This window comes from Microcaecilia unicolor, chromosome 3 (assembly GCF_901765095.1).
Source record: "Microcaecilia unicolor chromosome 3, aMicUni1.1, whole genome shotgun sequence".
NCBI classification, from domain to species: Eukaryota; Metazoa; Chordata; class Amphibia; order Gymnophiona; family Siphonopidae; genus Microcaecilia; species Microcaecilia unicolor.
Window position 1 is genome coordinate 431829674 of NC_044033.1, and position 12110 is coordinate 431841783.

Below are 12110 nucleotides of genomic sequence, written 5' to 3' on the forward strand. Positions count from 1 at the left end.
TGAATGTCTTGATCTTTCATTCACTCACCTCCTGTTTGGATTAGTAATTTTAAGTTTTCAAGGGATTGTATTATGAATTTAAATATTACAGAAAGGAGGCTTACAGGGTAATACTAAATGGATAACTTAGGGAAGTTATGGAGCCGTTCACCTCTAGAAGAGGTGGCCTTTGTGAAATGAGTTGGGGTTCTCAGTCCAGTTCTAGTATCCACAGCAAACACATTCACATCATAGATTACCAGATGATTCCTAATAAATTTGTGCATTAGGATAAGCACCTTTTATCAGTGATTTGTGACAAGGGCTTCAGGAAGAGTGGGTATTAGTGTATTAAATTTGGGGTAGAATTATAGAGAAAATAATCAAGATGCTAATAATATCCTGTCAATTGCAGGAGCAGAATGGAAGGAAGGAAAAGCTGATGTCATAGTTCACTTAAAGGTATCACAGAGTAGGGCAGTCCCGCAGTCATTTTACAATGCCACTATTTTACTGATACCCAAGGAGGGTAAAAACCTAACACACTTCAGCAGCTATAGGTGAGTCTCACTATTAAACATAGATATAGCATACTGATTGAAATACTAAACTTTAAAAAGGAGGTTGTGCATACACTGGTCCATCCAGACCAGATGGGCTTTATCAAAAATAGGCTAAGAAAGCAAATAGAATGTTAGGTGTTATTGGGAAAGGAATGGAAAACAAAAATGAGGATGTTATAATGCCTTTGTATCGCTCCATGGTGCGACCGCACCTCGAATATTGTTTTCAGTTCTGGTCGCCGCATCTCAAAAAAGATATAGTGGAATTAGAAAAGGTACAGAGAAGGGCAATGAAAATGATAAAGGGGATGGGATGGGACAACTTCCCTATGAGGAAAGGCTAAAGCGGCTAGGGCTCTTCAGCTTGGAGAAAAGGCGGCTGAGAGGAGATATGATAGAGGTCTATAAAATAATGAGTGGAGTTGAACGGGTAGATGTGAAGCGTCTGTTTACACTTTCCAAAAATACTAGGTCCTAGGGGGCATGCGATGAAGTAAATTTAAAACTAATTGGAGAAAATTTTTTTTCATTTAGCGTGTAATTAAACTCTGGAATTCATTGCCAGAGAATGTGGTAAAGGCGATTAGCTTAGCGGAGTTTAAGAAAGGTTTGGATGGCTTCCTAAAGGAAAAGTCCATAGACTGTTATTAAATGGACTTGGGGAAAATCCACTATTTCTGGGACAAGCAGTATAAAATGTTTTGTACTTTTTTGGGATCTTGCCAGGTATTTTTGACCTGGATTGGCCACTGTTGGAAACAGGATGCTGGGCTTGATAGACCTTTGGTCTTTCCCAGTATGGCAATACTTATGTACTTAGGTTTGGGACAAATTAATGTGAAGCACCTTATTAACATTAACGCTCTTAAAGACAAGGCTGCATAGTTCTTTTAGTCTTGGATCTTGAGAAGGCTTTTGATAAAATTGAGTGGTTGTACTTGTTTTCTGTTCTCCATAGGTTTGGTTTTGGTCTGTAGTTGGTGACATTGGTCTTCAATCTGGTCAGGGACACTTGTCAGGGCTGCCCCCTGTTGCCACTTCTTTTTGTCAGTACTATTGAGTGCTTGTGTGTGTGTGTGTGTGTGTGGGGGGGGGGGGGGGGGGGGTGGGGAGAGGACACATATGATCTTAGTGTATACTAATGAAACTTTGATATATGTCAGACACCATGCAGAACCCTTCCCTTCTCATATGTATGAAAATTTGGTATACTCTCAGGATATACGTCTAAAAATCTGTTCTACTTCCTTTCAAGACTCAATGAGAAATACTTGGGAGTAGTGTTATCTAATTATTTACCCCTGCCTTTTAAGCTAAATTGTGATGTGCAACTGCATAATTTAAAGGCTGCTATGAAAACATGTCAAGAGATATCCGTATTTATTATTAATAGACTGCTTAGCATAAATGTAAGTGGGTTGCAAACCAATATTTATAAAGGACTTGATTCTGTAAACTTTGTCCAGCGCGTGCTAAACTGTGTTCTGTAAATGGCATTTCAAGTTTGGTGCTGTTTATAGAATAGCGCTTAGTTCCAGGATCCTTGGGAGTGAGGATTTACACCAACTGAACCCTGGTGTAAAATCCTGCGCCTAAATTATTCATGGATTCCCCCAAATTCTATAACATTGTATGCAAATTGTAGAATCACCCCGACCTGCCCATACCCCTCCTATGGGCATGCTGGTTTTTGGATCTGCGTGGAAAACATTCCATACACATCTTTATAGAACAGCAACTATAAGATGTGTGTGCAAATTCCAATTAGTGCCAAGAATAGATAGGGCGCAATTATTGGTTCTAATTGGCTCGTTAAGCAATTTTATGTACAATTAGGCCACACACAATTATGAACACTATATATAGAATTGAGGGTAAAATGCTGATTCTGCCATATTTTCTGTTCATGTTCTAGCAGTTGCCCATTAAGGTGAATCATTGCTTTCAGGATGTGAGGATAGCTCTTACTATATATGACAACCTAAAGGGCAAAGGTTTCCTATCAACTGCTATCCCTTTTTGGAATGTCTGGAGCAGGCGGAGTCTCAAATATTCAAACCTATTATTGGAGTGCCTGTTTGCAAGCTCTGTGTATATGGACAAACCAGGGCATAGGCCCAGGGTCGATTAACCTAAAAGTGAGCAGGATTAAACCAAGGATGCCAGGGTGTGGGCCAGAGGGATAACACATCCATTTTTGGGAGCTATAGTACATTGTTGGCACAGATTCCATAAACTAATGAGTACATTCACTTATTTTTCTTTCTTCACAGTCAATTAAAAGGAGAATGAGCAGAGATAGGTAGGAAAAGCTGGACAGTAAATTAGGTGCCCGTTGCTTTTCAGCTGTGTTTGAGAACAATGCCTTTCTTTTCCTGCTAGACCGGTCTGAACCAAATGGATTGTCTCACCATACTAGTAGATGAGAAGCAGAGAAAATTTGAATATTCCAATGAGGATCACTTCTATAAGGTGTAGCATTCAGTATTTCTTTGCCTCTGGCAGATGGTACAAGGAAAGACCTGAATCCCTAGGCTGCAGTCCATGGGCTGTGGTTTTCTGATAGAGTTCTTGCCCTATGTTCCTGAGGATTAGTCCACGGACCTTTCCTCAGTTGTCCCCAGAGTAGCTTGGTCTTCCATAGCCCTAAGTGTATTCTAAGGGCATCCCTCATGTGCTGGGTCCTAGTAGGCCTCAGAGGAAAAAAAGAAAAAAAAGGTTCACAGGTAGAGCCACTCATGCAGGACAGCACAATGTTGGAGAAGTAGGTTGATGTTGGTGGGCCCAGACAGGAGTATCTCCTCAGAGCTGCTGCTCCAACAAAACAGACAAAAGATGCGATATGGTGGGCTGCCAAGAGGGAGTATGAAAAAAAGATAGCATTAGAGGCAAAAAAACATAGTAAAAATTTTTTTCGGTATATTAAAAGCAGGAAGCCGGCAAAAGAATCGATTGGGCCGCTGGATGACCGAGGGGTAAAAGGGGCGATCAAGGAAGACAAAGACGTAGCAGAGAGACTGAATGAATTCTTTGCTTCGGTCTTCACAGAGGAAGACTTGGGTGGGATACCGGTGTCGGAAATGGTATTTCAAGCGGACGAGTCGGAGAAACTTACTGACTTCACGGTAAACCTGGAGGACGTAAATGGGCAGTTTGGCAAACTGAAGAGTAGCAAATCTCCTGGACCGGATGGTATTCATCCTAGAGTACTGATAGAACTGAAAAACGAGCTTGCGGAGCTACTGCTAGTGATATGCAACTTATCCTTAAAATCGAGCGTGGTACCGGAAGATTGGAGGGTGGCCAATGTTACGCCCATTTTTAAAAAAGGCTCCAGGGGAGATCCGGGAAATTATAGACCGGTGAGTCTGACGTCGGTGCCGGGGAAAATGGTAGAGGCTATTATCAAAAACAAAATTACAGAGCACATCCGAGGACATGGATTACTGAGACCAAGTCAGCATGGCTTTTGTGTGGGGAAATCTTGCCTGACCAATTTACTTCAATTCTTTGAAGGAGTGAACAAACATGTGGACAAAGGGGAGTCGGTTGATATTGTGTATCTGGATTTTCAAAAGGCGTTTGACAAGGTACCTCATGAAAGGCTACAGAGGAAATTGGAGGGTTATGGGATAGGAGGAAATGTCCTATTGTGGATTAAAAACTGGTTGAAGGATAGGAAACAGAGAGTGGGGTTAAATGGGCAGTATTCACAATGGAGAAGGGTAGTTAGTGGGGTTCCTCAGGGGTCCGTGCTAGGACCGCTGCTTTTTAATATATTTATAAATGATTTAGAGATGGGAGTAACTAGCGAGGTAATTAAATTTGCTGATGACACAAAGTTATTCAAAGTCGTTAAATCGCGACAGGATTGTGAAAAATTACAAGAGGACCTTACGAGACTGGGAGACTGGGCGGCTAAATGGCAGATGATGTTTAATGTGAGCAAGTGCAAGGTGATGCATGTGGGAAAAAAGAACCCGAATTATAGCTACGTCATGCAAGGTTCCACGTTAGGAGTTACAGACCAAGAAAGGGATCTGGGTGTCGTCGTCGATAACACACTGAAACCTTCTGCTCAGTGTGCTGCTGCAGCTAAGAAAGCGAATAGAATGTTGGGTATTATCAGGAAAGGTATGGAAAACAGGTGTGAGGATGTTATAATGCCGTTGTATCGCTCCATGGTGCGACCGCACCTTGAGTATTGTGTTCAATTCTGGTCGCCGCATCTCAAGAAAGATATAGTAGAATTGGAAAAGGTGCAGCGAAGGGCGACTAAAATGATAGCGGGGATGGGACGACTTCCCTATGAAGAAAGACTAAGGAGGCTAGGGCTATACAGCTTGGAGAAGAGACGGCTGAGGGGAGACATGATAGAGGTATATAAAATAATGAGTGGAGTGGAACAGGTGGATGTGAAGCGTCTGTTCACACCTTCCAAAAATACTAGGACTAGGGGGCATGCGATGAAACTACAGTGTAGTAAATTTAAAACAAATCGGAGAAAATTTTTCTTCACCCAACGTGTAATTAAACTCTGGAATTCGTTGCCGGAGAAAGTGGTGAAGGCGGTTAGCTTAGCAGAGTTTAAAAAGGGGTTGGACGGTTTCCTAAAGGACAAGTCCATAAACCGCTACTAAACGGACTTGGAAAACTCCAAAATTCCAGGAATAACATGTATAGAATGTTTGTACGTTTGGGAAGCTTGCCAGGTGCCCTTGGCCTGGATTGGCCGCTGTCGTGGACAGGATGCTGGGCTCGATGGACCCTTGGTCTTTTCCCAGTATGGCATTACTTATGTACTTATATGCTGATGAGGCTTTGGAAGCCAGTGAGTAAGCACTGTAGCTCTCCCCCATTTGTGGTGAGGACATAATTTCTTCCAGGGAGCTGTAGTTGCTTATTTCACAGAGCCTGGGGAAGGCCTGCTCAGAGTAGTCTTTTGTGGCTGTTTGCAACAGGGAACTAGTTTCAGCAAATTAAGTGGCCATTTTGCCACCATATCGCATTGCTTCTGTACATAGCCCCTGTAGCAGCAGGCAGGTTTATTTCTTGTGAATATTGTGGGATGCACAGAAGAGCCCCCTGGGGGACCCCAGTTTGTCTTTGGGCCACAATTTGTCCAGTCTCTGTTTCAGAGCATAAAGGCAGCATTGGAAAGGTTTCAGGGGCCCTTGTGGGACTAAAACGTGTCTCTCCCTACAAGCTACCCAGGGGGGCCAGTGGACCTATGTGGCCCAAGAACTCTAGTGACACTTGGCTAGGTGAGGTCTGACTCCCTTGTTTTCACATAGGGGGAGACAGGAGAATTCCTGGAGGAAGAAGGGATCTCTCTCTTCAGGTGGCAGTTCACTGGAACCAGGGAAACTTTCTCCTGAAAAGGGTGAGGATGAGTCTCTGGTGGTGAGGCTCTTCAGAAGAGAGGAATTACCGTCACTTATTGATGAGGTGTTGGAGGCCCTCAAATCCCTGGGTCAGCACCTCCAGAGGCCACTGATGGGGATCGTACTTTGGAGGATATTCATAAGCCCACTGAAGCCTTTGCTCACCTCAGGGCTCTCTTAAGGATAACTATTACTAAGTGGAAATCTCCTGAAGAGGCTCCTTAAAGTTACCAAGGCTATAGATAGACTACTTGCTTCCTGAAGAGAAATTGAACAAAAATTTGGTATCTTGAAATGTGGCACCTTGATTTCCACAGTTACTAAAACGACCATCATCCCTGTGGAGGGGGGGGGGAGTGGTGTTGAAGGACTAGCATGATAGATTGAGCAACTGCTAAAAAAAGCCTTTACCTCTTCCCCCTTGGGGGTGGGTGGGTGTGAAGATTACACTGTTAGGGCATTACTGCACTGGGTTCAACAGCTCCTAGCCTCCTCTAAAGTGGTGAGACTTGAGTCTGGAGTGGCTTTTTTGGCGGATGTCCATTATGGTTTTATAAGGAATCTCGGCTTTCTCTGTGGCATTGTCCATTGTAGGTTAGGAACTAAGCTGCTGATGCAGTGTCAGGAAGCTCCCCTTCAGGTGGAACCTCTTGTTTGGGGAGGATTTGGAAAAGTTTGTAAAGGATCTAAAGAGTCTTAGACCCCAGTGGTTGCTAGAAGATGGGGTGCACTTGATCCAGTCTGGGGCCAAGTCCTGCGTTAAAGACTTTGGCCACTGGTGTGGGACTCACAAAGGGGACCCTTGGCAGCATCAGGAGCAACGTTTTGAAGGCATCAGCCCTTTCAAGGAGCATGGAGAGCAGTCTTGGCTTCTCTGTGATTAAAGGTCCTCAGTGAAGGGATGTGTTGCAGGTGGAGGTAACATAGTAAATGATGGCAGTTAAAGACTTTCACAGCCCATCCAATTTGTCCATTAAGATAAAATAAAATATGCAAAGTTGATCCTGAGCTGTCTTTGCTATTTATAGGCACTGGCTTTACTTCCCAACTACTAGAGTTGCTGTGTAAGCACCACTCCTGTTGCTTTTTTAGGAACCATTCCTGCCCATCATAACAGATGAAACAGCAGCATGGAATCGGGTAGAAAGGAGTATTCTTGTAGGGCTGTAGTACCATCGTCCGGGACAGAATGAACAGACAGATGAAGAAATGTTTACAGAAATTAGGAAAGCTGGCAAATTGGGCAATAATATAATAATGGGTGATTTCAGTTACTGTAATATTGACTGGATAAATGTTACTTCAGGGAGCGCTAGGGAGTTAAAATTTCTAGATGTAATAAATGACTGCTTCTTGGAGCAACTGGACCAGGAAACAGACAAGAGGGGGAGCCATTTTATATCTAGTCCTTGATGGTTTGCAGGGCATAGTACTAGAGGTGTAATGGTGTTGGGTCCCCTGGGAAACAGTGATCAGTGGACCCAACAGTGGAATAAAGCCACAAAGGAAATCTACCGTAAATGAAGCCACAAAGGAAATCTACTGTAGCTGCATTTAATTTTTGAAAGGGCAACTATAATAAAATGAGGAAAATGGTTAAAAAGAAGCTAAAAGGATCAGCTGCAAAGGTTAGGACACTAAATCAGGCATGGACGTTGGTCAGAAATGTGGAAAACAAACTTGCAGATCAATATAATATCCAAACCACTTTATTGAAGGTACCGTATGTAAGACAAATGCCCGACACAGGCCGTGTTTCGCCCAACAATAGGGCTGCATCAGGGGCTATAATAAACAACAAACATATCAAATTATAAACATAGAGGAATCATAAACAATATGTATCTCTATAAAAATATGCATAAAAACATCAATATGAATAGTAGTGTACATGTAAAACATAGACATGAATTATAAACATTGAGAGTCTCTTTTAAATTCAAAATTAATATGAATATTTAAAAACACATTAAGATAAACATATATAGAAAAACATGCAATACAAAATATAATTTTAAAAAATATATTAACACATGAATAGGCATATAAATATATATAAAATATATAAATATGTCAGAAACTTCAACATTATAAACTAAAAACAACAAATTAAAAACATATACAGTATAATACATATAAATTGTAAAAAACCCAGTAAAGAAAGGGCACTGGCTTGGACATAAATAGAAAATATATATATAGATTGTAAAACCATTAAGAGGCATAAAATCAAGGACACATACCTAATCTGTATCTTCATTAAATGAGAGCGGCTGAAAGAGGATGAGCAGATATATAAATAACACATGACTAGAGAAAATGATTAAAAAAATAATAAAAATAATGATGATAAAAAATGTCCATTAAATAGGCATATAATACTTACTAGTAAATCATATATCAGGGCAAGGATAAAAGGAATTTCCTTTATTAAAAACCAGCAAAAGCAGCATAAACCAGCGTATTCCTGAATGAATAAAAAATAAAATAAATAATGAAAAATAAAAAATAGATAATACCCAAATATCAATAATAGAAAATAGAAAAATGTGATAAAAAGATATATAGAAAAAATATATATAATATTAATAAAGTGAAAAAAGGTGAAATAAATATATTGGTGTATATAAACATTGAAAACTAATATATTATAAACTAAATCGTGAATAGATGTGTGAAACCTATGAATTGTAATAATGCATTCTAAAGAAAGTGAGTAATAGATGTGTGAATCCGTGCCAAAACTTAATACTAAAAGATGTATACCGAATATCATAAACTGATGTGATATGTGTAAATAAAGTGAATTAATGGGCATAGAATGCCTATCGCCATATAAATCAATGTTTCAAAAAAATCAAGTGACTAAATGCAGCTGTTCACACAACTCTCAGACTCCATATTTATGTTGGAAACAGAATAATGGGCTAGATAGACCCAATATGGCTGTTCTTATATTCGTTTGCTTTTAGACCTTTCAAGTTTGTTTTGCTTCCATCCTCTGTGTTTATACCGTACATTTTGAATTTCCATTGTTGTTTTTGTGTCCAACGGGAGAGTATTCCAGGCATTTACCACCCTCTCTTTGCAAAAGTATTTCTTGATGTTACTCCTAAGCCTATGACCCTGCATTCTCAATTTACAAACTCTAGCTCTGCTGCTTCCCCATTCCTGGAAAAGATTTGTTTGTGTGTTGATATCTTTCAAGTATTTAAACTTTTGTGTTATATCAAGTAGGCAACTTAAGTTCTGTTATAATAGCTATTGTTTCATTAGTCTTATTAAAAATAGCCAGTATGTAAAGCTGATGATTAGAGAGAAGTTATGAATTGCAGTAGAGGGTGGAAGTTTATGTAGAAAATGCCATTTGTGTTCATGTCAGGATATTGTTTGAAGAGATTGTGCTTTAGCGTGCCATTTCTTGCAAGTTAGTTTTTGGGGTGAGGGGCAATTGGCAAGGTGGTGGGCCAGTTGTGAGTAGTTTTTGGTAACAGTGAAGGTGGTGGGGCAGTTGTAGGGGAGAGTTTTGAGGGTGGTGGGCAGTTGAAATGGGTAGCATTTGGAGTGTGGCAGTTTGTAATGTAATGGGGCAGTTGCAGGGGTATTGTTGGGGGATCAGGGTAGTTTGTAGTGGGTAGATTTTAGGGTTGGTTTGTGTGGTGATGGGGTGGTTATGGGGCAGTTTTTTTGGGGGGTGTAGGCATTTTGCCATGTTGTGGGACAGCTTTGGGGTATAGTTTTTGGGGCGGAACAGTTTGCAGGATGGGATAGTTCTTGGGTGTGAGGAAATGTGCAGTGTGGTTGAGGTGTTTTTAGGGGTTGGACAGTTTGTAGGATAGTGGTAGAGTTTTTCAGAATAACCCAGTTTGCGGGCTGGTGAGGCAGTTGCTGGGGTAGTTTTTGGGTGTGGGACAATTGCAAGGAAGAGGTAACTTTTTGTTTGTTTAGTTTTGGCCACTGGGGGCACAGAGCAGATGGCCTTCGGGACTCGCTTTTGCTGCCAAGGAGGTTGGATCAAAACAGGAGACGGGATGAAATCAAAAAGTTGGAAATGAGTAGGTCAGTCTCTGTTTCCCTTCCCATTCAAAACAAAGCATGAGCTACTGCATCCACATTGTCATTCTTTTATTGTTTGTAGCATTTTTAAATTTAATCTCACTTATATTTTCAAACATGCTGGCTTGTGCAGCTTATAGAGATGTATACAGAGGAAGTATAATAACGAAATAACTTTTCATAGATAGAGTAGTAATTTGTTATAAATCGTAATCAGTGTGTCATTTGGAGGGGCTGGATTATAGGGACACCCTAGCACTGTTATATTGTGCAGAGAAAAAGATGAAGACCTTTGTGGCCCTGGGAGTGGGGGCCGTGGGTGGCTGAGACCTTTGTGGCTGCTTGGGGGGGGGGGGGGGGGGGGTACGAAAAATTGCTCAGACACAAAGGGTCCTGTGAACCGGAAAAGTTTGGGAACCACTGTGCTAATCTGCAGAGACATAATTTTGACGGACTTGGCAGTTGTGTGATTTTTTTTAGTTAATCCTTTGCACAATATGAAAATGAAATGTGATAAGCAACTTGAATGATACTTCCTATTCATTTCTGGTGAAAGAGATTTTATTTTCCTGAATGTCTAATAAAAGATTATCTTCTTCAACCAAATCAATTAAAAAAACTTTTGAAAATATACCTGTTGATTTAATATCAGTGATATACTTGGTGTAGCCTAACAGCAGATGTGGTATTCAGCAAAACAATGGTAGAATTTAAACACACTTGAGATGGAAAAAAATGGCAGTGGTAAGCGCTGGGATGGATGAATGGTAAGATAGAAAAAATGAAGGACCTGATTTTGGACATGCTTATGTATACAGTGCAGTGGAGAGCAAGCGACTTGGTTGAATGAAACTCTGACGTAGAGGAAGAAAGGGCAAGTAATGCTCTAAGAGTTAAGAAAAACAACTAAACATTTTTTGATTAAACTCAGTGTTGGGGCTTTGGGACATTCTCTGATATAATCAAAGTGAAGTGAGAAGATTATTGTGGGTATCAGATTGTCTTGGCTATGCTTCTCAGCTAAGGACAAAAGAAAAGATGCTTTTTCCTGCAGGCAGTCAACTATGAGTGGTAATTGACAACTTTATGACAGTAGATGGTAGTAAGGGCAAGGTAGGATGACGACAGTGAGAGCAGTATGGGCAAACAAGAAGAGACTGTTGGCTACAAGATCCTTATATGCCATCATCTACACTGTTATTGAATTACAATCCATGTTCACTTAATTGAATAAACACAAACATCTATGGTTTCTTCTTAGATTGTCCTTGTTCTAAAAATGGATGTATTCAGTTTGTAAGATCTAGTTTTTTTTTAGAGGACATTAATTTTTTTTTTTAATTACAGGATGGCTTCAATTCGTTGGTCCTTGATCTGGATTTTCCTGCATTGCGGAAAAACAAGAATATCGACAACTTCTTAAATAGATGTAAGTTCTTATAATATAGATATTATGATTGAGCACTAAATTTGGTAAGTTTGTAATTCATAAACCACAGTAACCTAATAATTCTTAATATGTATCTGGGTAAAGCACACATGAGAGATGGTTTTTATTTTTTTCTGAGCCAATTAAAGGCCGTCCAGTGGTGCAGATCTATGATACCTGATTGCAACTTTCCTTGAGCTCTGGTAATTCAATCCAGTACAGACCAGTACAGTTTGACGTTTATGTCCCCATGTCAGTGGATGAAGGCAGAGACTTGAAAATTCCAGTGACCACATCGGTAGAATAGGTGGAGCAGCCAGGAACATTCCTAGTGTTTCTCTGCCTCTAGCAGATGGTGCGGATTGATTATGTAGCAGGATTTCTTTTTTCTAGGGTGCCGCCCATGACCTGCAGCCCTTGAGCTTGAGCCTTGGCCTAGGCATTATTGATCCATGGACTTTCCTCAGCTTGAGCTTGGAGGTGTCTTCCCCTTGGGGGCCCCAAGCTGTAGTCCACAGATTTCGTTTGTGAGGCTAGCCAGTGATGACCCTAAGGGGCCTCATCTGGTGGGTGTGAATAGTATTCGCTTTCTTCTGTCAACCAACCTCACTTTGTTCCCTGGGCCTACCCTAGAGACTTCAAAGAAAAAAAAAAAGTAGGATATACTTGTTTTCTTTCAGCTCTGCCTGCTTATTTCAA

General features: G+C 40.7%; 1 protein-coding gene across 1 annotated transcript in view; it reads left to right on the top strand.

Annotated features, from left to right (window-relative positions):
- The first annotated feature begins 11329 nt into the window (after positions 1–11329).
- Positions 11330–12110, top strand: part of ROCK2 (Rho associated coiled-coil containing protein kinase 2) — a 428174-nt gene continuing 427393 nt past the window's right edge. The window contains exon 1 of the mRNA XM_030198858.1: positions 11330–11411. The gene's annotated coding sequence lies outside the window, so the exon portion shown is untranslated. The remainder of the gene's footprint in view (positions 11412–12110) is intronic.